Here is a 24,923-nt window from a genome sequence, read left to right on the forward strand (position 1 = left end):
GGGGCTAACTCCTCAAAAATAGCAGTCATCCACTTATGCACTGATTCAAGGTTTTCCTCCAAACTTCCAGAAGATAAACAAGGATGACGACAGAGCGCATCAGACACCATTTCAGCGGAGACCTGATGGAAAGCTTGTGTACTTCTTCTCTGGTCTTTCAGTGCTCTCGGGACAGTCACAGAAATGAGGGGTATGATAAACTTTATTAAAAAATGATCAGACCACAAAACGGGTAGTGGCGTAGATACACTGATCGTTTTTGTGGAAAAAACTTGATCGATGATGTGGCCCTTGATATGAGTTGGCCATGTAATATAAGGAATCAAAAGACACACATTTGATGGACGGAATGCAGAACAAATCATAACATTCCCCCCAGTCAATAGATCTGGGTTAAACCCATCATTCTTTTGCTCACCGTGCCACCCCAGTTTAGACTTGGCCATATGCAAATCAGTCTTGACCCTGTGCCTCATGGGACCAGTCCAGCCCGAACTTCCAAGCCAGGTCCTCCCTGGACTGGAAACAAGATCCTGGGACCGGCTCCGGGGCATCACCCCTCATCAGCCAGGATAGCTTGAATCCAGTGGCACAGCAAGAGCATTTGTTAGGCCGAGCACAGCAAGACACTTGTCCAACCTGAAATGTGCTCATCAGTTGCCACCACCACTAGGCACTTTCATTACTCATTACTGCTTATCCTGCTGTCAATCAACAGGATTGGTCACACCCTGCCCTGTGCTAAATAACACACCCAACTCAGAGCAACTTAAAGAGCACCACAGCCAGGGAACTGGAGGCCAAAGCATTTTACAAACAAGTAAGACGTTGTAATTATTACTGGTAGGTCACATGGTGGCCAATAATGGGGGGCAGAGGCCTGACGCCCTATTGGAGGAGCTGCCACTGCGTTGAACCTCGTTTGCCAAACTCACGTCCTATGTCTGTCTGGATAATGAAGGTAGTATGGGCAGACTAACATAGATGGGGCAGGCACTGAGTGACTGTGCCCTTTATTTGGGACGCCCATTCATTCAGTCGAAGCATGTCCACTGACCCAGAGCCCTGCAGCACATCTGACCTTTGCCCTCCTTAGAAAGGAAAGTGTCTTCTCCTTTGCATACTTAGCCATGGCCATGGCTTCCCATGCGTCACTTTCAAGAGCAGGAGCACCCCTCCCAGGCTTGACATGGGACCGCTGCTTCATCACTCACTCCCTTCCTATTTTTTTTGTTTTAAATTTGTTTATTTATTAACAAGAGGGTAATAAGCACTAGGCAAATAAGATACACTGCATTAAGAATATACTAACATCACAGAAAACACAATGATTACACACATGTAATACAAACATAATACAAAGAAAAAGCAGAATAAAAGAGAAATAACCCAAGAATAGAAAGAATAATTGATGAATAACCGCATACATAAGCCGGAAGGAATAGTCAAGCCAATCTAAACCCCCACTATATCATACGGCTTAAGCCGCCTAGAACAATGATCCCCAAATTACAGTACATTTAGCTGTAGAGCGAGGGCCTCTTGTCTTAGCCAGTGCTTGTTCCATATCATATATTTGCCTTACTAGCAGCCACCAATCCATGACCGATGGAGCTTTTGGTGAAATCCATACCCTAGCTATAGTCAGTCTTGCCGGGACTAATAAGATAGCAAGCAGACTGTTATATTTAGAACTCACAAAACTATTTCCCATCATCATTTCAATAATCTATAGAGGTGTTTCCATCCCTAGCTTCTGAAGCAGAACATTCCCAATCTTCTGTCAAAATGTTGTCAGTTCTGGGCATGTTATGAACATATGTTTAATGTCAGCCGCATGTAAATTACATCTTGGGCACTTTGTCCGATCGCTAATTGTATTATAATCAGGTGACCATATAGCTATTCTTTCTGGAGTATAGTATAAGAGACGTATCCAGGGCCGGACTGGCCATAGCGGGCAACGGGCAATCCCCTGGTGCGCCGCACGAGTGGGGGCCGGTTTTGGGCCCCTGTGGGCCGATTTTGTTGCAGGGCCGTTTTTGCAGCAAAATCGGCCTTCTACCAAAATCAGCCAAAAACTGGCCCCGGTAAAGAGCTCTGCGGCACCTCCAACCACCCCCACCCCCCGAGTGGGGAGGGGGGCCGGCCGAGCACTTTGCCAGAGCCAGTTGTGGTTCCCGGTCCGGCACTGGACATATCGTGCGGTGTTGCTGCAGTCGCAGATTAGTAGAGTGCACAGCCTTGTCTATAGTACTGAGAGCTTGTGATATAGTACTACCCCCTACCGGCATCCCCAACACCTTACTCCAACGATCAGCTAATCTCTCACAGTCGTCTGATCTGTAGCTACTTAGCCATTTGTACACCCTGCTAATCAAAGATTTCGACTCTACTGCGTACAGAAAATCCCATATCTCAGAGCCAGTTATGTTTATAAGGTTTGGATCTCTTAAAAAATAATCCCGGATCTGATAGTATTTAAACAACATATGGTCTGGCAATTTATGCTTGATCTGCAGTCTCTCAAACGAGAAGAAACCTCTGTAGTCATAGAGATCCCCTAAACATGTGACTCCACATCTAGTCCCACAGCATCATGGAATATCTCCGGCAATCCTGGATTATGCCCAAATTTATCATGATAAGGAGAGACGTTGCCACTGAGCAGGATAGCACGCCAAATGAATATACCATCCCGTATTGTCTTGAATTTTACCCTTTTAAAATAGTATGGGTCATTGATTCTATACAGAAACATATTGCTCCCCCCCAATATAAACTCATGACAGAAGATGGTGCTAGCGGGGTTGATGAGACTACGAAGACGAGTAAAACAGGCTGACCAAAAGTATGTTTTAAGGTCAGGGTATTCTAGATCCCCTTGACTGAAAAACAGTTTCAGCCGATCTATTGCTCGCCTAGCTTTCTTATACCCCATATAAAACTGCCTAGCGTTCCATCTAATCATTTAAAAAATTAGTTTGGAACGCGTAACGTTATAGAACGGAAAAAATAGAGAAACTTAGGCAAAATCTTCATTTTTGTAATATTAATACTGCCGATATTACCAATGGGCAATTTATGCCATTTTTTTAAAGACTTGGGGCCAGATGTAGGTAACTTCCATTTAGCGAGTCCGTAATAGCGATTATTACAGAATCGCTATTAAGGACTCGCTAACTGGAATGTAGGCAGGAATCGCTAAAATGTTAGCGATTCCTTAACCTTCCTTAATAACGAATCGGTAATTCCGATTAGTTATTAAGGAATACCTATCCATTCATTCCTATGGGCTAGGAGTCCCATAGGAATGAATGGGAAGAGATTCACTATTAGCGATTCGGTATTACCGAATCATTAATAGCGGGAGGTATTTCAAGGGTGCAAGGGTTTCCAAAGAAACCCTGAAGCACCCCTGAAATGTACATGTGTGCACATGTGGCGCACATCCATGCCCTAAGGGCCCTAAGGGCATGGATGTGTGCCACATGGCACAAAAAAAAGCAAAAAGTGCTTTTTGTAAGGAAATCGCTACTTACCACCAACTTGAAGTTGGTGATAAATAGCGATTCCTTAAGGCTGAAGTGCACTGTTTTTAGTGCTACCTACATTGCATTTAAGGAATCAGTATTTCTGATTCCTTAAATGCAAGAGCAAAATAAGGAATCGCTATTTAGCGACTTCTTATTTTTCATGTAGGTTTAAAGTCACCTACATCGCACATGGCTAAATACCGGTCGGTAATGCTGAAATTCTCTGAATTTCAGTGTTACCGACCAGTATTTAGCCACCTACATCTGGCCCTTAGTTGTCTCTTTTAGCAGAGCTTCATAATGTAAAGAAAATATTCTGTCTTCCTGTGCTGATATCCTGACCCCCAAGTAATTAGCAACTGGACAGACTCCCTGCATAGGGGTAAGAGGTTTATAATTAAGAAGGACTTGGGTCTTATTGACATTTAGTTTATGGCCTGGAATTGAACCAAACTCACCCGCAGCTTCTGTTATCACTTTTAGTGTGTCTCCTGGTTCTGTTGAAAAGAGCGCTATGTCATCTGCATATGCGATGATCTTAAGAGAACTTGTTCCAGACACAAAAGCACATATTTGAGAATTATTTTGCAAGACCGAGATAAATGGCTCTATATAAAGAGCAAATAATAAAGGTGAAAGAGGACATCCCTGGCGAGTGACACAAAGTGCCGGAAAAGTTGACGACTGCAGACCCGAATATATTAATTTAGCACATAGCTTATCAAATAGAGATTGTATCTGCTTCTTGAATCAACCTTTAATCCCATAAGATAAGAGTGTGGCCCAGAGAAAGTTCCAGTCCACTCGATCAAGCACTTTTTCTGCGTCTAGTAATATCATATCGAGTGAGGTGGATCTTATATTTGCCACATCGAAAGCTGTCACTGCCATGTTAACGTGAGCATTAGTGTGCCTCCCTTGAATGAACCCATGCTAATGAGGGGAGACCAGACTAGACAATATTGGGGCAAGGCGATTCGCAAGAATTTTTGCATCCATTTTTGCATCGGCATTTATAAGTGAGATTGGTTGATACGAACCACACTCCTCCCCTGGTTTGTTTTTTTCAAGAAAAATACGATTTGGGTCATATTCCATGATACTGGGATTTTACCATTAGGTCCGACAGACTCCATTGCCTGACTAAGTGGCATCAACAGAACATATTTAAAGATTTTAATGCTGCTATTATTCATCCTTTTTTAAATTCTGTCTTTTTAGAAAACATGTTTAACTGTATATAATGCTGTTTTTAAAAAAGGAGGGACATTCTGTGTGTTACTATGAAATTGATTGATTGGTTTATGTCTTTTTCCCAGCTGTCATATTATTATCGTACTGTATTGTTTTGAAACTGTACTTACATGCACTTTTATGGATGTTTTTATTCCGAATAAAGATCTTTTGACTTGACTTGACTAAAGATTTTATAAAATTCCAAGGGGGTGGAGTCTTTCCCCGCTGCCTTGCCTGATGGTAGAGCACTAACTCCCAATTCTATCTCTTTGCTTGTGATGTCCTCATCAAGAGAATCAGATGTCTCACTCCCCATATTTATCAAAGAGCTATTCTGGATATAGCTAAGAACGTCTTCCTTTTTTAGTTGAATCGATGGAGTGTACAACGCTTGATAATATAAAGCAAACTGTTCAAGTATCTGTTGTGGGTGCTCATATAAGATACCATTCAACCCCTTAATTGCTTTTAAATGAGCCTTGGCCCTATCATCGGCTACTTTGAAGGCAAGTATCTTGCCTATTTTCTCCCCAAATTCATATTGTGACAAACGATATTTACTGTATCGTGCTATGCTTTTCTTATTTATTTATTTATTTATTTCCAAAGTTTTATATAGCGCGAACAAGATCAAGATCCTTACAGATATCAGAGCGCTTTACATAAATATGAAATGAGGACAAAAGAATACTTAACAAGGCAATTTGTACAAATGGCGAACTGTGCAAGGTAACAAAATGTGAATGGGTGGTCGGTTCAGACAATGTAATAAAAGGGAGAGATAAACAGTCAACAGTATATCCACAGTTTAAGTTCAAGTGAATTTAGCCAAGAGGATCGATTTGACTTCCTTTTTGAAGGATGCAGTGGATGAGATAAGTCTTGTTTCTGGAGGGAGGGCATTCCAGATCCTGGGCGCCATCCCTGAGAAGGAGCGTTCATATGTTTTTTCTTGTGGAATCTTTGTGGTTTCAAAAAGAGAGTTTCTGCGCTTCTTGTGGCTATTGAGCCTCCTGAAATAGTCAATTTTTGAGCAATGTAACTTGGTGAATTGTGGTGTAAGGCCCTATGAGTAATCCACGCGATTTTCAGGTGTATTCTGGCTTCGTAAGGTAGCCAATTCAGAGATTTTAAGTCAGGAGAGATGTGAGAGCGTTTTTTTTGATCCAGTGATGAGTCTGCAGCATTGATAGAGGCTCTTAATGGTGTAGTTGTTGATAGGGGGAGGCCGCAGAGGGCGGCACTTCCATAATCAATTCGAGGGATAGCTGCGCTTGGACTGCAGTCCTAAAGTCGTTGGCTGGGAGGAAGGTTTTCAGCTTCCTCAAGGTAATTAGCTCCCTTCGTTGCATTGCTGATATATTGTTGCATATTGAGATTGCAGTCGACGGTTATACCTAAAGATTTTGCTGAGTCGACAATGATAGGTTGAATGTATTCTTCAGAGTTGATCTAAGATCAATTAGAGCGAGCCCCAATTGTTCCATGTCATCAGTACCCCTAAAAACTGCCTCTGCATGTCGGTCTTCTGCCAAACGTATCGCTAAAGTTGTATGTTTAATTACATTTCTTCGGTCTTTATTTTGCCTCCAAATATACTGTTGTGTGCACCCTCTAATAACAGCCTTACATGCGTCCCAAACCACTACAGGAGGAGCTGATGCTGTGTTTTCCTTAAAGAAGACGTCAAGTTGACCCCTGGTCCTAGTCACGTATCACTCACTCCCTTCCAATACTAACCTCCACCCTGATCAGACCCGCGGCTGCTCCCTCTGATTGTCTCCAGGAGTAAGAAGATTGGATTGGGAGGGATGTCTGCCTCCTATCAAACTACTAAAGTATGGGCTCCCTCCTCCAACCCTCCGGACACTCCATCATTATTAGCATTTCTGTAAAATGCTCCAAGCCTGCATTTTTTCTGCTTCTCATTTATTTATTTATTTTATTTATAAAGTTTTATATAGCGCGATCATTTCTTTCCATTTGTATCATTCTCCCTTGTTCTCGAAGGGCTTGTCTATTTTCTCCCTTGTTCTTGAAGGGCTGTCCTTATCTCCAGGCGGGGTACGTCGGTGAGATCGCTGTTCACGCTGTACAAATCCCTTTTCCATTCCATTCCATTTCCCCTGATAAGCTGTCTGATGACACAGTACCTTCCAGGCCAGTGGCTCTGCAGATTGACAGCCTGAAAGGTGTAAAAAATCAGCAATGCCCTTGGATTCAGCCTCACTCTGCAGTCACTTCACCCCTTCTCTGCCCATCCTTCCATCCTGATTAACATTGCACCCGTCGCCGCCAGGCAGACATTCCTAAATGAGCATGAAGCTAATAGTATTTGTTTAACAAAAATAAACATTAATAACCTTCCTCCTGGTTTCTGCAGTCGTGTGGCATTACTTGGAAATCAATCCTATCGACTCACAGTTACATCTCAGCCAGCGCCCCTCCTGCGGAATCTTCATTGGTGAGTTTATTCTAACAGACCTCACCTCCACTTTGTCTACCAAACCCTAGTGCAAGTTATATTCATCTCGTATACATACCCATGGGGTTGTAGGTTGGAACATCGCGTTCCCCAATGACTACCCTAACAACACGGTCCCTACAACGACTGCGTCTTAACCATGATTTTTTTTACCCTGCATACCTTTACCACAAATTTTTGTGGTAAAGGCATACATGGTAAAAGAAAATGCATGCCTTCTACTATCCTGATCCCCCCTGACCCCTTAAAAACTAACCTGAACCCTTCCCACACCCTAAAAACTAACACGAACCCCCACTCCCTAAAAACGAACACACCCCCACCCCCTAAAAACTAGCAGAAACCCCTCCCACCCCATAAAAACTAACACAAAGCCCCACCCCCTAAAAATTAACATGAACCCCCACTCCCTAAAAACTAACACGAAACCCTCTCACCCCCTAAAAACTAACACAAACCCCTCCCACTGTGGTAAATAAATAATTAATTACCGGTACTATTTTTCTATGCATTCAATAAAACAGATAGCTCAATAAATAAGAGGCAGGATCCGGGGTATCTGAGTTGAACAGGCTTTAATCAGGCACAAGGGAAGGGACAGGATCGGAACAGCCTGAAATAGAATGGCATGGAATGGCAGCTGCAACGTTTCATTAACAGTACATGATATATATAGTAAAACGTTACAATTGCATTGAATACAGTAGGCGTAACAAGTGACAAACGTAAGATAAGAACACATGGGCGTAAAAAGAAGGCGTGCACGAAGACATGTGATGAGAACGTCACAGAAGTGTCATAAATGGGTGGATACATGGAAGGGGCTACCTGGGCAGCTGGAACCTTTGACCTAGTGGTGCGCGCAAACGGACCATGACGTGTAACTGGGGAGAGCTGGGGGCTCTGACTTCTACACTAGAAGAGGAGACGAAAGTCTGAGATGTCAGGACGACATGTACCTATAGCATATCTGGTATCTTGTGTTTGGAGTACATGTTGATAGAATCTAAAAGTCATCAGAGCAAAGGCTACTTGACACTAAGACGGGTGCATGCATATATTCTTCATGTATTGCGTGTGCTATGAATCTTCTATGGATATTAATACAGTAATTCTCTTGCATGGAGACAGGAAGACTAGACTATAGCTGAAGATGTTTATGCGGTTCGTTAGCTTAGGAATGTGAAGACGGAGAGCTGAACTGATAACTGTAGGCATAACATATTCTTGGCAGGCAGGCAGAGCCAGGCCGGGCACCGCGCTGCGCGGCAGGAAGTAAGCGAAGGGTCAGGGATGCGGGAGGGGCTGCATCGCTCCTCGGAGTGGGTTCAGGAGACTGGAGCTTGAATCTGGTGTTCAGGCCCTTTGAGGCCTAGAAACGGGGACAATTCGATGAATTAACGTGCACAATGTAAAACGTTGGCAACATAGGCCTGATACTTGTTGCTTTCACGAGAACTGGAAACTGGCATACTAACGTTGGACACAACTATAATTGCGTCTTTATTCGGTCATAAGGGGATATATGCATATCGATCATGCACATATTACATAGGATGGGGAACACGTAGGCACACATGACAAGGCAAAATTCAATTTTCCTCATTCCCTCCTTGTGCCCTACGTTTCCATCAGGAAACATCAATATTCATGATACCATCTATCTGTTCATAGAGCATCATTTGCTCGTCTCGAATCTTCTTGGAACGGGACTTTGGACTTGGAATACAAGATGTAGCGCACAAGCCGCAAATCGCTGGGCCACATTGTAAACAGAGACAGCAACTGAATATGATCATTACTGCTATACCCAGGAATAACAATACTTTCCATCCCCAGGCAGATATTATACTCCAGAGCCAACCGGACCATGTCCAGGTGCCTGGATTCTGGTGTAACTGATGGGCAATTTTATGAAGTCTGGTTATAGCTGAATAAACAGACGGTGCGTTATTAGGAATGAAAATGCAGCAACTAGATCCGATGACTCTACAAGCTCCACCCCTATCGGCCAGTATGACGTCAAGGACGAGACGATTTTGGAGCACGACAAATCTCATAGCAGATTGTTCTTCAGTTAAGTTACCTAGAGCGGAAGTAGTCTCATTCACTACTGCTTCAAGAGTTCTAGTTAGCCTACGTATTAGCTTACTATTCTGGACAGGACCTATGAAGAAAAAGAAACCTTTATTGAAGTCTTGATACTGTTCTAAGGCAGTTTCAGTCTGATCGACAATTGGGGACTCGGTCTCCCTTCTATGTCTAACGTGTACTAGATGTGTGTTTCTGTGATAATCGGATGGGGCTAGGAAAACTGGTGGCAGTAAGAAGGCAATGTAACATGTTCCATCCCAATCTAGGGGCAGACGTACATATGCGGTCTGACCACATACAAAATACGAATGACGTGAGGCTTTGAAAGTAGATTTCCCACTGTCACTATACTCGACCACAGTAGTACAATCACTGTGTCCTAGATGTACTGAACCATTCTTTCTGACACATAATTCGCTTTTCACTGGTAGAACTGTAATAGCAGGCAAATCTGGAGTAGTCTCGGACTGAACATTCAAAACCATGAAATTCGAGGAATAATTACCTAGATCATATACTTCATTTTCTAGATCTAGCCCTGTTCTATGGGAAAGACCTTCCTTGTCTGGAAAACATGTTCTATTCAGAAGGGACATATCATTTGAGGATGACGTTAACGTGGACCATGCTCCACACGAACCATTGTGTGAAAACGGATAGGGAAAGAGTGGCAGAACTCCCTTCGGTGTCTGAAAAGGGGGGAGTCGACCACACACCCAACAATTTGTGGCATTGCTAGTCTGGTGTGAATAGTGTAACATTCGGATAAAAGTATTATTGCGCATGGCAAGACGATAGGATAACTCGTGAGGAGGCAGTTCACTAAATGTGTGCTCTACTGTAACATTAGAGGAAAAATGTACATGAGAAACAGTAGGAGGAAAATATATATGTAGAACATAACTTATGCCTGTAATCGTAAAACTCAGAAATAATAAAATTAAAAGAGTAACAATGCATCGACTTCGAAGATTCTTTCGATAACGTATTCTCTTAGAGTTTTGACTAACTCTCTCACTATGTGGGTCTATCTCATACATGTCAGGAACCTGTCTAACCGTTTCACCCGAGAGGGACTTAGACAATTAAACTGGCTGACTTACTAGACCGTAATTTTTCTTTATACTCCTGCTGCGGAGTTTTCTCTAACAGGGGAAGTTTAGAGTCAGTATCTGGGCAGTCCTTGAGAACGGGGCAGTCTTTGAAAAAAGTCTTTGGACGGAGTCCATGAAATCGTTTCACGTGACTGGAATGCAACCAGCCTCTACGACCCTCGACCTTGATTGCAGTCCTTGAGGTCATCAGGACGAGCTTTGGTTCTTTCCAACGGGGCTCCAACGGAATTGAACGATCAAAATTTCTAACCAGAACGAGGTCGCCTGGTATGACCTCGTGCGGTTTCACTTGAGTGTTGTCTGGAAAAGCAGCGGCGACCTGTGAACGACAAGAGAGTAGTGCAGACATCAAGGAAGCCAGGTAATCTGTCAGCATATTACTGTCAACATCAGTTATTTTACGTGGCCTAGGTGTACCCCACATGTTTGGGGGTCGACCGAAAATTACCTCGTAAGGGGACAGACCTGAATGGGAGTGAGCGACCATTCTCATGTAAAAAAGGGCGACTGGCAGTGCTACCATTCAATCTACGCCTTTCTCTGCGCATACCTTGGCAATGCGGATTTTCAGGGTCTGATTATGTCTCTCTACGAGACCAGCTGCTTCGGGATGTCGTACACAGTGGAACTTCCACTGGTACCCTAACAGAAGGGATACTTGTTTCATGAGTTCTGAGGAGAATGGGTGGCCGTTATCTGAATACACGACCCTCGGTAATCCATAGCGGGGGAAAAACTCACGAACCAACTGCCTGGCAGTGGTCGCGGCAGTGTAATCTGGGACTGGATATGCTTCTGTCCATCTGGACAAAGCGCATACAACTACGAGGACATACTTGAAACCTCGACATCGATCCATCTGAATATAATCCATCTGGAGGACTTCAAAAGGGTGGTCTGGAGGATGGAATCCACCTTGTTCCACCGGGACACCTTTACCTGGATTGAACTGACAACAGATCATGCAGGTACGCACTTTCTGCTTGGCTGCTGCTCGTAAATGCTTGTTAAACCAGAGGTTCTGAATACTGTCTAACATGGCTTTTTCTCCTAAGTGTGCTGGACTATGTGCGGTGTTAATAATGACTTGAACCATAGAGTCGGGGAGAAACCATGTGGCTTTTCCCTTCGTCAACCATCCCTGATCTGTCTGGACCCCTCCTTGTTCAGACCATTTCTTGATTTCTTCGGGAGTAGCATGTGACTGTATATCTAGTACGTCTTGTGTAGGGTCCTTAACTGTCATACAAGTCGTCTGAACTGGAATGTCTGTCTGTGTCGTGTTAACTGGAATGTCTGGAGTCTGAGCTGTAAGCTTGGCTGTTTGATCTGCCAGGTCGTTACCCTGGGAAATGATGTCAGTGACTTTCGTATGTGCCTTGCACTTCATGATAGCGATAGCTGTCGGTAAATGTATTGCATCTAACAGAGCTTGAATGAGGGGGCCATGCTGAATCTTGGTTCCATGAGAAGTCATGAAACCTCTCTCTTGCCAGAGTACTCCAAAGTCGTGTACGACTCCGAATGCATATCGTGAATCTGTGTATATGTTTACTTTCAGGTTCTTGGCTCGTATGCAGGCTTGGGTCAGAGCGACGAGCTCTGCTGCTTGAGCAGACAGGGTGTCAATCAATCAGTGACACTTATAAAGCGCGCTACATACCCGTAGGGTCTCAAGGCGCTGGGGGGGGGGGGGTGCCGCTACTGCTCGAACAGCCAGGTCTTCAGCTTCTTCCTGAAGGAGAGGTGGTCTTGGGTCAGGCGCAGGTCGGTCGGGAGGGAGTTCCAGGTCTTGGCGGCCAGGTAGGAGAAGGACCTTCCTCCCGTAGTCGCTCTTCGGATGCGGGGGACGGCGGCGAGGGCGTGGTTGGCTGATCGGAGGTGGCGTTTGGGAGCGTAGAAGTTGACTCGGCTGTTGAGGTAGCTCGGGCCTTGGTCGTGTAGGGCTTTGTGTGCGTGGGTGAGGAGGCGGAAGGTGATTCTTTTGTTGACGGGGAGCCAGTGAAGGTCTCTCAGATGTCCGGAGATGTGGCTGGTTCGTGGGATGTCGAGGATGAGTCTGGCTGAGGCGTTCTGGATCCGCTGGAGTCTCTTCTGGAGCTTGGCGGTGGTACCGGCGTAGAGGGCGTTGCCGTAGTCCAGTCGGCTGGTGACGAGGGCCTGGGTGACGGTCTTCCTGGTCTCGGTGGGGATCCACCAGAAGATCTTCCGTAGCATGCGTAGGATGTTGAAGCACGACGAGGAGACGGCGTTGACTTGCCTGGTCATGGAGAGGGAGGAGTCCAGGAGGAAGCCCAGGTTACGTGCATGGTCTGTTGGTTTGGGTGCGGTGCCCAGGGCGGGAGGCCACCAGGAGTCGTCCCAGGCGGAGGGTGAGGAGCCCAGGATGAGGACCTCCGTCTTGTCCGAGTTCAGTTTCAGGCGGCTGGTCGTCATCCACTCGGCTACCTCTTTCATCCCTTCGTGCAGGTTGGCTCTGGCGGCGGCGGGGTCGTTGGTCAGGGAGAGGATCAGCTGGGTGTCTTCGGCGTAGGAGATTATGCTGAGGTTGTGTTTGCGTACGATGGCCGCGAGGGGGCTCATGTAGACGTTGAAGAGGGTGGGGCTCAGAGATGATCCTTGGGGGACGCCGCAGATGACTTCGGAGGCCTCTGACTTGTACGGTGGTAGGCGGACTCTCTGCGTTCTTCCGTCGAGGAAGGAGATGATCCATTCCAGCGCCTTGTCCTGGATTCCGATGTTGCTGAGGCGCCGTACTAGGGTGCGGTGGCAGACCGTGTCGAAAGCCGCGGAGAGGTCAAGGAGGATGAGGGCCGCTGTTTCTCCATTGTCCATCAGGGCTCGGATGTCATCGGTGGCGGCGATGAGGGCGGTCTCGGTGCTGTGATTGGCTCGGAAGCCGGACTGTGATGGGTCGAGGGATCCGTTCGTCTCCACTTGTGGGACACCCCCGCGCCGCACGGCCACCAGCTGCTGCGTGTGCCCCTTGCCTGCCCTCTGCCTCGCTGCTGCCTCGTTTTGCCGGTTGCCGGCTGCCTCCGCTGCGGTTGTTTTTGCCCTTGTTTTGTCGTTAAATTGTGCCTGTTTTGTTTTATTTTCATTTTGCCCTTGTTTTGTCGTTAAATTGTGCCTGTTTGCTTTTATTCCATTTTCCCCGTGTTTTGGTTTTTCCTTCCTTGTTGTCCGCCTACTCGCCGCCCTCCGCCCTCCCTTCCCGCCACCGCCGCTTTTCCCCGCCCCTTTTTCCATTCTGTACCCTCCCCGCTCCCGCCTCCCAGCTGCTCCGCCCACCCGCGCACTTGGCCTTAAATGGCGACCGTGCGACGCAGGTGAGTGTGACCCACTTGTGGGACACCCCCGCGCCGCACGGCCACCAGCTGCTGTGTGTGCCCCTTGCCTACCCTCTGCCTCGCTGCTGCCTCGTTTTGCCGGTTGCCGGCTGCCTCCGCTGCGGTTGTTTTTGGCCTTGTTTTGTCGTTAAATTGTGCCTGTTTTGTTTTATTTTCATTTTGCCCTTGTTTTGTCGTTAAATTGTGCCTGTTTGCTTTTATTCCATTTTCCCCGTGTTTTGGTTTTTCCTTCCTTGTTGTCCGCCTACTCGCCGCCCTCCGCCCTCCCTTCCCGCCACCGCCGCTTTTCCCCGCCCCTTTTTCCATTCTGTACCCTCCCCGCTCCCGCCTCCCAGCTGCTCCGCCCACCCGCGCACTTCGCCTTAAATGGCGACCGTGCGAACGCGCAGCGGTCACGCGCAGCGGGCGCGCTGATTGTGCGCCGAAGGCGCGCCAAAGGTAAGCCCGTCTGCGCCCGTCCGCGACCGGATCGCGCCCAGCGCCAGGACCCCTGGCCCACGAAGACCCCGACCGACCCGCCTGACGTACTCCGCCGCCACCCTCACCGCTCTCAACACCGGCCGACTCCCAGATTGCCATCAAGCCACTCCACGACGTACCCACGGACCTTTCAGCTGCCACGCCTGCAAGTTCACCCGCATCCGGACCAGCCTCGCACCAGCACCCGCCAAGTCGAACACCAGCAGCACCCACCTCAAGTGCATCCTGCTCAACACCCGCTCCGTCCACAGACACGCCATCGAACTCTGGAACCTGCTCGACACCACAGCCCCTGACGTTGCCTTCCTCACGGAGACCTGGATGAACGCCTCTTCAGCTCCCGACATCGCCATCGCCATCCCGGAGGGCTACAAGATCGTCCGGAGGGACCGAAACGCCAACCAGATGGGAGGAGGCATCGCCATCATCCACAGGAGCACCATCCGTCTCACGACCAGCACCGACAACACCCTGACCAGCGCCGAACACCTGCATTTCCAGATCCACACCAACCCGAACACCACCCTCAGAGGCACCCTGATCTACCGACCCCCTGGACCACGCACGCAATTCAGCGAGGACATCGCCGACTTCGTCAGCCCGCATGCCCTCCCCTCCGCTGACTACATCCTCCTGGGAGACCTCAACTTCCATCTGGAGAACAACAACGACCGCAACACCAGCACCCTGCTCGATAACCTCGCCAACATGGGACTCAAGCAACTGGTGTCCACCCCCACCCACCTCGCCGGACACACACTCGACGCAGTCTTCTCCTCCAGCACAGACATCGACTTCAGCCACGCCACAGAGCTTCAATGGACGGACCACAGCTGCGTCCACTTCACCTTCAAGAGAACGACGACCCACCAACACCAGCAACAGGCCGCCCGCAGAAGCTGGAACAAGATCACAGCAGACCAGCTCGCCACCGCCCTGAGCCAGCACCCTCCTGCCAGCTCAGCGAACCCCAGCCAGGCCGCCGACAACCTCACGAAGTGGATCAGCAACTGCGCGGACGAACTCGCCCCACTGAGGACCCCGCCTAGCAGACCCGGCAGCAAGAAGGCCCCATGGTTCACCGACGAACTCAAGAGCTCCAAGAAGAACTGCCGAGCCCTCGAGAAAGTCTGGAGAAGGGAACCAACACCGGACAACAGGACCTCCCTCAAACTTGCCACCCGGAAACACCACCAGCTGATCCGCGCCGCCAAGAAAACAATACGATGTGTTTCTATAACTTCAGTTTCAGTAGTCACTGCATACGCGGCTACTAGTTCTCCTGTACTTGTTCTCATACATGAACCATCCACATAAAGTGTCAGGTCGGGGTCAGGTAATGCAATGTCTGTCAAGTCTTGTCTTGGCTTTGTCATGGTGTTAATAACTTCCACACAGTCATGTGTGGCAGGATTTGAAGTAACTGAGGGTAACAGTGTAGATGGATTTAAAATGTTGCAGCGTCTGATTTCTATGTGTGGCTGAAACAATGTCAGTTCATATCCTGTTAATCGTGCAATTGTCAAGTGCTGAGTCTGTGTTCGGTTTAAAAGAACTTCCACGGAGTGTGGAACTTGTACTGTCAGGGAGTGTCCTAACACTATGGAATCACTCTGTCTGATAGCTAGAGCTGTGGCTGCAACTGACTTGAGGCACGCAGGCAGAGCCTGGGCCACCGGATCTAATGTGCTAGAGAAATAAGCACAGGGCTTGTATTGTCCTGCTTGATCTTGTGTGAGAACAGATAATGCAGTACCATCACGTTCAGTGACGAAAAGTGTAAAAGGCTTACTGTAGTTTGGTGTTGCTAGAACAGGTGCTTGGCATAAAGCTTTCTTTAACTCATTGAAAACAAGTGTATGTTCTTGGGTCCAAGGGAGGACAGTCAAGGTGGCTGCCTCCTGTGTCGTTAACTGTATCAGTGGCTTGGCTAGATATGCGTACTGAGGAATCCATTGTCTGCAGTAAGAAGTGAGGCCGATAAAAGCTCGCACCTCCTTCTGAGTCTTGGGCTGTGGAAGATGTGCTATTAACTGGATACGGTCTGGTGTCAACTGCCTACCCCTCTTGGACAGTAAGTGTCCAAGGTAGACCACTTGCTGGACACAGAATTGCAGTTTCGAAGGGGACACCTTGTGCCCCATCTCGGCCAGGAAATACAAGACTGTAAGTGACGCACGTTCGCAGTCACGTTCAGAACGGGCTGTGATCAATAGATCATCGACATACTGGAGCAGGGCAGTGTCAGTTGGCATATGAATATTGTTTAGTTGTCTTTTAAGTGCCTGACTGTAAATGCTAGGACTTTCTGTGAAGCCTTGAGGAGCTCGTGTGAATTTATAGCTTCTTCCATTTAAACAGAATCCGAAAAGAAACTGGCTGTCTGGATGAATGGGGACACTAAAGAATGCGTTCTTGAGATCAATAACAGTAAAGAACGTAGCTTCGGAATCAATGGCTGTCAATAGGGAAGAAATATCTGGAACCACTGGGTACTGGGGTATGATACATTTATTAAGTTCTCGAAGGTCAATCACTAATCGATAAACTGGAGGTGCATTGGGATCTGTACGTTTTAGAATCGGAATGATAGGAGAATTACATACATTGGAGTCAGTTTCTACAACTACTCCTTGAGCAATGAGCTCGTCAATAATTTTTGATAAGGCTGCTACAGCCTCAGGTGGCAATTTGTACTGTCGGATTCGTGGTAATACAACACCTTGCTTCAGAGTGACACGATATGGTGTAATGTGCATACAACCTACATCAGTTGGACCTTGCGCCCATAAATGCTGTGGTACATTCAATAATCTTGGATCAAAATCACGTAATACATAATGACCTTTAAAATCTCGTCAAAACAATCTCACTCCTTCTGGGGAGCAGCATACAACTGCTCCTAATTCTTTCAGGGTCTTAATACCTAGTAAATTCTCTGGACATGATTTCGTGAGTAACAAGTCTGTAGTTCGGGACAATGGACCGACTTCTAGGGAAACTGGTTTCGATATTTCATTAACAATAGGCTTTCCTGAAAATCCAAGGGAAACATTTCTAGAGCCTGAGAGTGGAGCCCCTGGAACCTCGTCATGACTGATGGTAGTCCTACTTGCCCCTGTATCAATCAGAAACTTTCTGTCTTTCCCTAATACTTGACTGTGTACATAGGGACCCTCTTGATCTACAGGAATCTCGATGAGAGGCAAGCCAACCTCCCTCTCTAGGCTGTTTCATGAATACTGCTGATAATCTGGATATTCTGACTGTGCATACTGGTACATCTGCTGTGTAACGTGTTGTGTGGCAGCTATAGGCTGCGGTACTGTAACTGTCTGTTGTGCATTCTGCGGTGGCTGAGAATTCTGCGGAACTTGTTCTTGTCTAGGAGGACGTGGTCTCTCTTTCGTTTTACCTGTAGCTATGTTGTGTTTCAGAACTGCACATTCGTTTATATAATGACCTGACTGTTTACAGTAATTGCATGTCCCTTTAACGGGAGCTGTAGAATGACTAGTCTGATTCGGACCCCTCTTCTGACTGTCTTGTGGAACAGACTGTGCAACTAGTACTTTCATTTTCGTGTCTTTCATACGTCTCCTTTCGTGTTCCTGCGCCTCCCTGATTCTGTTCTGGTGATATTGTAGCATCTGGAGCATTTGTGACGGAGTATTAGCTTGCCAGGTACTTTCGACTTTCAGTACTCGATTTTTAACTTGTGGTAAAGAATTCTCAACTAGTTTGGTAACAAAAAGATGCGGATACGATTCACTACTCGTTTTCAGACCACTATTAATAATGAAACATTTCTCAAATCTCGAATAAAAATCACTAGTGTCTTCGTCTTGCTTCTATTTACAGGCTGAGATGGCATCCCAGTCTTCCTTTTTCGTGGCTAGTAATCTTGGCAAGACTTGTATTAACAATTCGGGCAATGCTTTAGCTTTATCCCCAAGACCGGTACCTGGAACTCGTGTATTATCTTCAGTCTCTAATGCGGTCCAATCTATCTTTTTCTCTCCCACCTCCCATTCTTTTTCTTTAAGTTTTTCATATATGCCCGCGGGCAACAGGAACTTTAACATTTTAATGATATCAGGATACGTGTATTCTCCCATACGGAGCATGTCCTTTAATTCACGGTGGAACCCTGCTGGATCTTTATCGTGACAGGGTATTAACTTTTTCATTTCTAGAAGTTCTATTTTCGTGATAGGGGTGTAAACAAATACTCGTTCTAGATCGCCCCCTCTCCCTTAACTGGATGTACTTCTCGCAACGGATTCTGTCTGTCTATATAGAATGATTTTCTTTCTGGGGGTGGAACAGGAACAAAATGTGGATTCAGGAACGTTCTGTATTTATGGCGCTGTTCTAAAATAACACTAATTAAATCGGTACCTAGACCTTTCCATCTGTTTAGGAGTAACTCGTTCAGTACATCATACAAGGGACCTGGATCAGAATGCTGATCCTCATACAGTGTAATGAGGTGCTGGATCATATACATACCCACCAGACGCTGCTCGGCTGGGGGCAGCTTCAGAAACGTTTGGGCCACTATCTCATCTGAAAACGTGGTAGAATTACTAGTCCATCGGACTGCTGATCGGGCTAGTTCTTGTTCATGCATGGTACCAAGCTCACTGTAACCTATTCGTAGTTTCAGAATTTTATCGGTGGCCTGGAATACTTGTTCTAGAGAACACTGTTCTGGTACGGGAGGAGGAAAAACTTTCTTGTAATCTAGATGTGAATGTCTGTCGGAAAATCTAGTTCTACCCACATACGCTATTCTGTCGGGATTCTCGCTGTCTACCTCTTCACTTGAGTCATTCTCTTTCTCGGTTGCTCTTTTTGCTTCCTCCTTCTGGTGTATACTTATAATTTCCTTACGAATTTTCCTGTACATACTTTCTATACTACCTTGTGTCTTATGTTTTCCCTCGGCTATATTGTCACTCCACCTAGTCAGGGCTTTCATCTCGTCTTTGTCTTTATCAGGATAATCCTGTTCTCTTATTAAACAGTTAATCATAAATTGCAAAATCATACTTTGAATCTCGACCTTTCTGTGTGCCATAGCTTCGTGAATACTTTCTGAATTCTCCCCTGTACGGATAAAATGATATATTCTGTCTAGATGTTCCTTCATATCGGGCAGGGTGGCCAAAAAGTTGGCAACTCGTCTTAAACGTACTGAATATAACATCATGTAATCTTCGCCTGGAACTGAATCATATATGCAGTCAGTAAGGTGTCGCTTGAGGTCTGCGTATGTAGTCACTTTTGGCGTACGCTGTAACGCTGCGTCTCTCAGCGTCATTCGTTTTACTTGAGGCGGGGTGGTAGGAGCACCTCCCCCCGCTCCTCCTGAACTGGAATCGTCAGTTAATACTGAACGTGCTGGTAAAGTAACTGGCAAAATGGGCACACGTAATGTGGGCTGGTCCGGGGGTACTGGCACATTAGCGGGGTCCCCGGGACCAGTGGCTGGAGGAACAGGAATTACATTATTAACAGGGTGCTGAGGGTGAGCAGGCGGAATAGGATTTGCATATTCTGGGACTGTATCGTCCAAATAGGACGAAAGGAAAATTTCAGCTGCAGTCGGTTTTATGACGTAGCTTAGTCGGGACCAATGGTGGCGGTAAATTACAGGGTACTTCCGGGGTTGCCTTCGGCAAGCCCTCGGCAAGCAGAGGATACATACCTTTAATAAGGGCATTTCTCTGTCTGTCTGACTGTTCTGCTCTAACTCGTTCACCTTCTTCTAGAAGTTCCCTTTCTTGGGCTTTTTCTGAGGATTTCCTACTTAATTCTGCTTTTCTGAATTCTTTTTCGGTTCTTCTATGAGATTCCTTACGCCATAATTCTATGGCATCTTTCTGGGATTGTCTGGCTTTCTTTTTCCATAATGCTTCTTCTACTCGCATGATGCACTCGGCATCCCATGTACCTGATACAGGTCATCTATATTTCTCTTCAAGATTCTTTGTATAATCCACCCATAAGTCTAGATATAATATGGCATCTAAGCCATGCTTGTGATACATAAAATGTCCAGGACTGTCCCTAGGAGGGACAGGAACTGCTTCTTCGAGTAACCCTTTTCTGGTTTTTATCTGACGTAACTTTGAAAACAGAGGCATTTTGGAATTGTACTTGAACTAAACACAATACACAATAATCACAGTAATGAAATGGCAAACAAATCACTCATACCACGACATAAAAATACATTAATAACAGTTCGAACAGAATACTACCTGATACACTGAAAACATAACCCTTGAATTTCTCGAGAATGGACCTACTAGAATTACTGGATGCACTGCTAAAACAGTACAGAACCTACCGGTCTCATAAAGAGACACGTCATACCGTATCCACCTAGGTGAATACTTCGGACTGGATCTGTGTACCCAAACCCATCGGACCAGGGACAAACTAATGAACCTGTCTAGATACTTCCCCCGCAACGGTACTCACCGGGAAGCAGAAACTGAAGGCCTCGGACTGGACTGGACTGCTACGACGTCTGGTTACTACGCATGCGCTTCGAACTTCGGTGCTTCGGAAACAGGTGGGCCTCCGGATACCTCGGACCTTGCTCTCTCGGCTTGGGCTCTGGTCGGGACGAACCGCATTCCTCACCGCCTCGTCTGGATGCCGGACCGCAGTCTCCGTCTCCTCCGTGGGCCTGAGGGAGACTTGATGAAGCAGAAATATCTGCACGTGCACGGTAGAGTTCCGTCACGGCTGTAGAAGGGTCAGGGGGCCTGCGTTACATCGCCGGCGCGTGGGGAAGGGGCTCGTCCCTATTCGGGCGCCATTATGTGGTAAATAAATAATTAATTACCGGTACTATTTTTCTATGCATTCAATAAAACAGATAGCTCAATAAATAAGAGGCAGGATCCGGGGTATCTGAGTTGAACAGGCTTTAATCAGGCACAAGGGAAGGGACAGGATCGGAACAGCCTGAAATAGAATGGCATGGAATGGCAGCTGCAACGTTTCATTAACAGTACATGATATATATAGTAAAACGTTACAATTGCATTGAATACAGGAGGCGTAACAAGTGACAAACGTAAGATAAGAACACATGGGCGTAAAAAGAAGGCGTGCACGAAGACATGTGATGAGAACGTCACAGAAGTGTCATAAATGGGTGGATACATGGAAGGGGCTACCTGGGCAGCTGGAACCTTTGACCTAGTGGTGCGCGCAAACGGACCATGACGTGTAACTGGGGAGAGCTGGGGGCTCTGACTTCTACACTAGAAGAGGAGACGAAAGTCTGAGATGTCAGGACGACATGTACCTATAGCATATCTGGTATCTTGTGTTTGGAGTACATGTTGATAGAATCTAAAAGTCATCAGAGCAAAGGCTACTTGACACTAAGACGGGTGCATGCATATATTCTTCATGTATTGCGTGTGCTATGAATCTTCTATGGATATTAATACAGTAATTCTCTTGCATGGAGACAGGAAGACTAGACTATAGCTGAAGATGTTTATGCGGTTCGTTAGCTTAGGAATGTGAAGACGGAGAGCTGAACTGATAACTGTAGGCATAACATATTCTTGGCAGGCAGGCAGAGCCAGGCCGGGCACCGCGCTGCGCGGCAGGAAGTAAGCGAAGGGTCAGGGATGCGGGAGGGGCTGCATCGCTCCTCGGAGTGGGTTCAGGAGACTGGAGCTTGAATCTGGTGTTCAGGCCCTTTGAGGCCTAGAAACGGGGACAATTCGATGAATTAACGTGCACAATGTAAAACGTTGCAAACACAACAGAGATGGACAGAACGTGGATCAATGTCACACATTCACCCCAGTCAAAAGATCTTGGCCCAAATCCATCGTTTTTCCACTCCACACCACCCTGGGTTAGACAATGGCGATATGCAAATCAGCGCTGACCCTGTGCCCCATGGGAACAGTCCAGTCCGAACTACAAAAGCCATGTCCTTCCCAGAACGGAAACAAGCATCCGAGGACCGGCCCGGTTTCGAGGTAACACCTCTCATCAGCCCGGCTAGCTTGAATCCAGTGGTGTGGAGTGCCTGGGACTCACGTCTGAGCATCCCCAGTACACTTAGAGCGGTAATTGCAAACACAACAGTGATGGACAGAACGTGGATCAATGTCACACATTCACCCCAGTCAAAAGATCTGGGCCCAAATCCATCGTTTTTCCACTCCACACCACCCTGGGTTAGACAATGGCGATATGCAAATCAGCGCTGACCCTGTGCCCCATGGGAACAGTCCAGTCCAAACTACAAAAGCCATGTCCTTCCCAGAACGGAAACAAGCATCCGAGGACCGGCCCGGTTTCGAGGTAACACCTCTCATCAGCCCGGCTAGCTTGAATCCAGTGGTGTGGAGTGCCTGGGACTCACGTCTGAGCATCCCCAGTACACTTAGAGCGGTAATTGCAAACACAACAGTGATGGACAGAACGTGGATCAATATCACACATTCACCCCAGTCAAAAGATCTGGGCCCAAATCCATCGTTTTTCCACTCCACACCACCCTGGGTTAGACAATGGCGATATGCAAATCAGCGCTGACCCTGTGCCCCATGGGAACAGTCCAGTCCGAACTACAAAAGCCATGTCCTTCCCAGAACGGAAACAAGCATCCGAGGACCGGCCCGGTTTCGAGGTAACACCTCTCATCAGCCCGGCTAGCTTGAATCCAGTGGTGTGGAGTGCCTGGGACTCACGTCTGAGCATCCCCAGTACACTTAGAGCGGTAATTGCAAACACAACAGTGATGGACAGAACGTGGATCAATGTCACACATTCACCCCAGTCAAAAGATCTGGGCCCAAATCCATCGTTTTTCCACTCCACACCACCCTGGGTTAGACAATGGCGATATGCAAATCAGCGCTGACCCTGTGCCCCATGGGAACAGTCCAGTCCGAACTACAAAAGCCATGTCCTTCCCAGAACGGAAACAAGCATCCGAGGACCGGCCTGGTTTCGAGGTAACACCTCTCATCAGCCCGGCTAGCTTGAATCCAGTGGTGTGGAGTGCCTGGGACTCACGTCTGAGCATCCCCAGTACACTTAGAGCGGTAATTGCAAACACAACAGTGATGGACAGAACGTGGATCAATGTCACACATTCACCCCAGTCAAAAGATCTGGGCCCAAATCCATCGTTTTTCCACTCCACACCACCCTGGGTTAGACAATGGCGATATGCAAATCAGCGCTGACCCTGTGCCCCATGGGAACAGTCCAGTCCGAACTACAAAAGCCATGTCCTTCCCAGAACGGAAACAAGCATCCGAGGACCGGCCCGGTTTCGAGGTAACAGCGCTGATTTGCATATCGCCATTGTCTAACCCAGGGTGGTGTGGAGTGGAAAAACGATGGATTTGGGCCCAGATCTTTGGACTGGGGTGAATGTGTGACATTGATCCACATTCTGTCCATCATTGTTGTGTTTGCAGTTACCGCTCTAAGTGTACTGGGGATGCTCAGACGTGAGTCCCAGTTACTCCACACCACTGGAATCAAGCTAGCCGGGCTGAAGAGAGGTGTTACCTCGAAACCGGGCCGGTCCTCGGATGCTTGTTTCCGTTCTGGGAAGGACTTGGCTTTTGTAGTTCGGACTGGACTGTTCCCATGGGGCACAGGGTCAGCGCTGATTTGCATATCGCCATTGTCTAACCCAGGGTGGTGTGGAGTGGAAAAACGATGGATTTGGGCCCAGATCTTTGGACTGGGGTGAATGTGTGACATTGATCCACATTCTGTCCATCATTGTTGTGTTTGCAGTTACCGCTCTAAGTGTACTGGGGATGCTCAGACGTGAGTCCCAGTTACTCCACACCACTGGAATCAAGCTAGCCGGGCTGAAGAGAGGTGTTACCTCGAAACCGGGCCGGTCCTCGGATGCTTGTTTCCGTTCTGGGAAGGACTTGGCTTTTGTAGTTCGGACTGGACTGTTCCCATGGGGCACAGGGTCAGCGCTGATTTGCATATCGCCATTGTCTAACCCAGGGTGGTGTGGAGTGGAAAAACGATGGATTTGGGCCCAGATCTTTGGACTGGGGTGAATGTGTGACATTGATCCACATTCTGTCCATCATTGTTGTGTTTGCAATGTAAAACGTTGGCAACATAGGCCTGATACTTGTTGCTTTCACGAGAACTGGAAACTGGCATACTAACGTTGGACACGACTATAATTGCGTCTTTATTCGGTCATAAGGGGATATAGGCATATCGATCATGCACATATTACATAGGATGGGGAACACGTAGGCACACATGACAAGGCAAAATTCAATTTTCCTCACCACCCCCTAAAACCTAACACAAACCCCCTCCCCCTAAAAACTAACACTCCCCCCACCCCCTAAAAACTAACAGAAACCCTCCCACCCCATAAAAACTAACACAAACACCCACCCCCTAAAAACTAACATGAACCCCCACTCCCTAAAAACTAACACGAAACCCTCTCACCCCCTAAAAACGAATACAACCCCCCTCCCCAAAGAACAAACACGTACCCCTCCCATCCTGTAAAAACTAACACGAACCCCCACCCTCTAAAATCGAACACAACCCCCTCTCAACCCCTAAAAGCTAA

This window comes from Lissotriton helveticus, chromosome 5_1 (genome assembly GCF_964261635.1).
Source record: "Lissotriton helveticus chromosome 5_1, aLisHel1.1, whole genome shotgun sequence".
Classification (NCBI taxonomy): domain Eukaryota; kingdom Metazoa; phylum Chordata; class Amphibia; order Caudata; family Salamandridae; genus Lissotriton; species Lissotriton helveticus.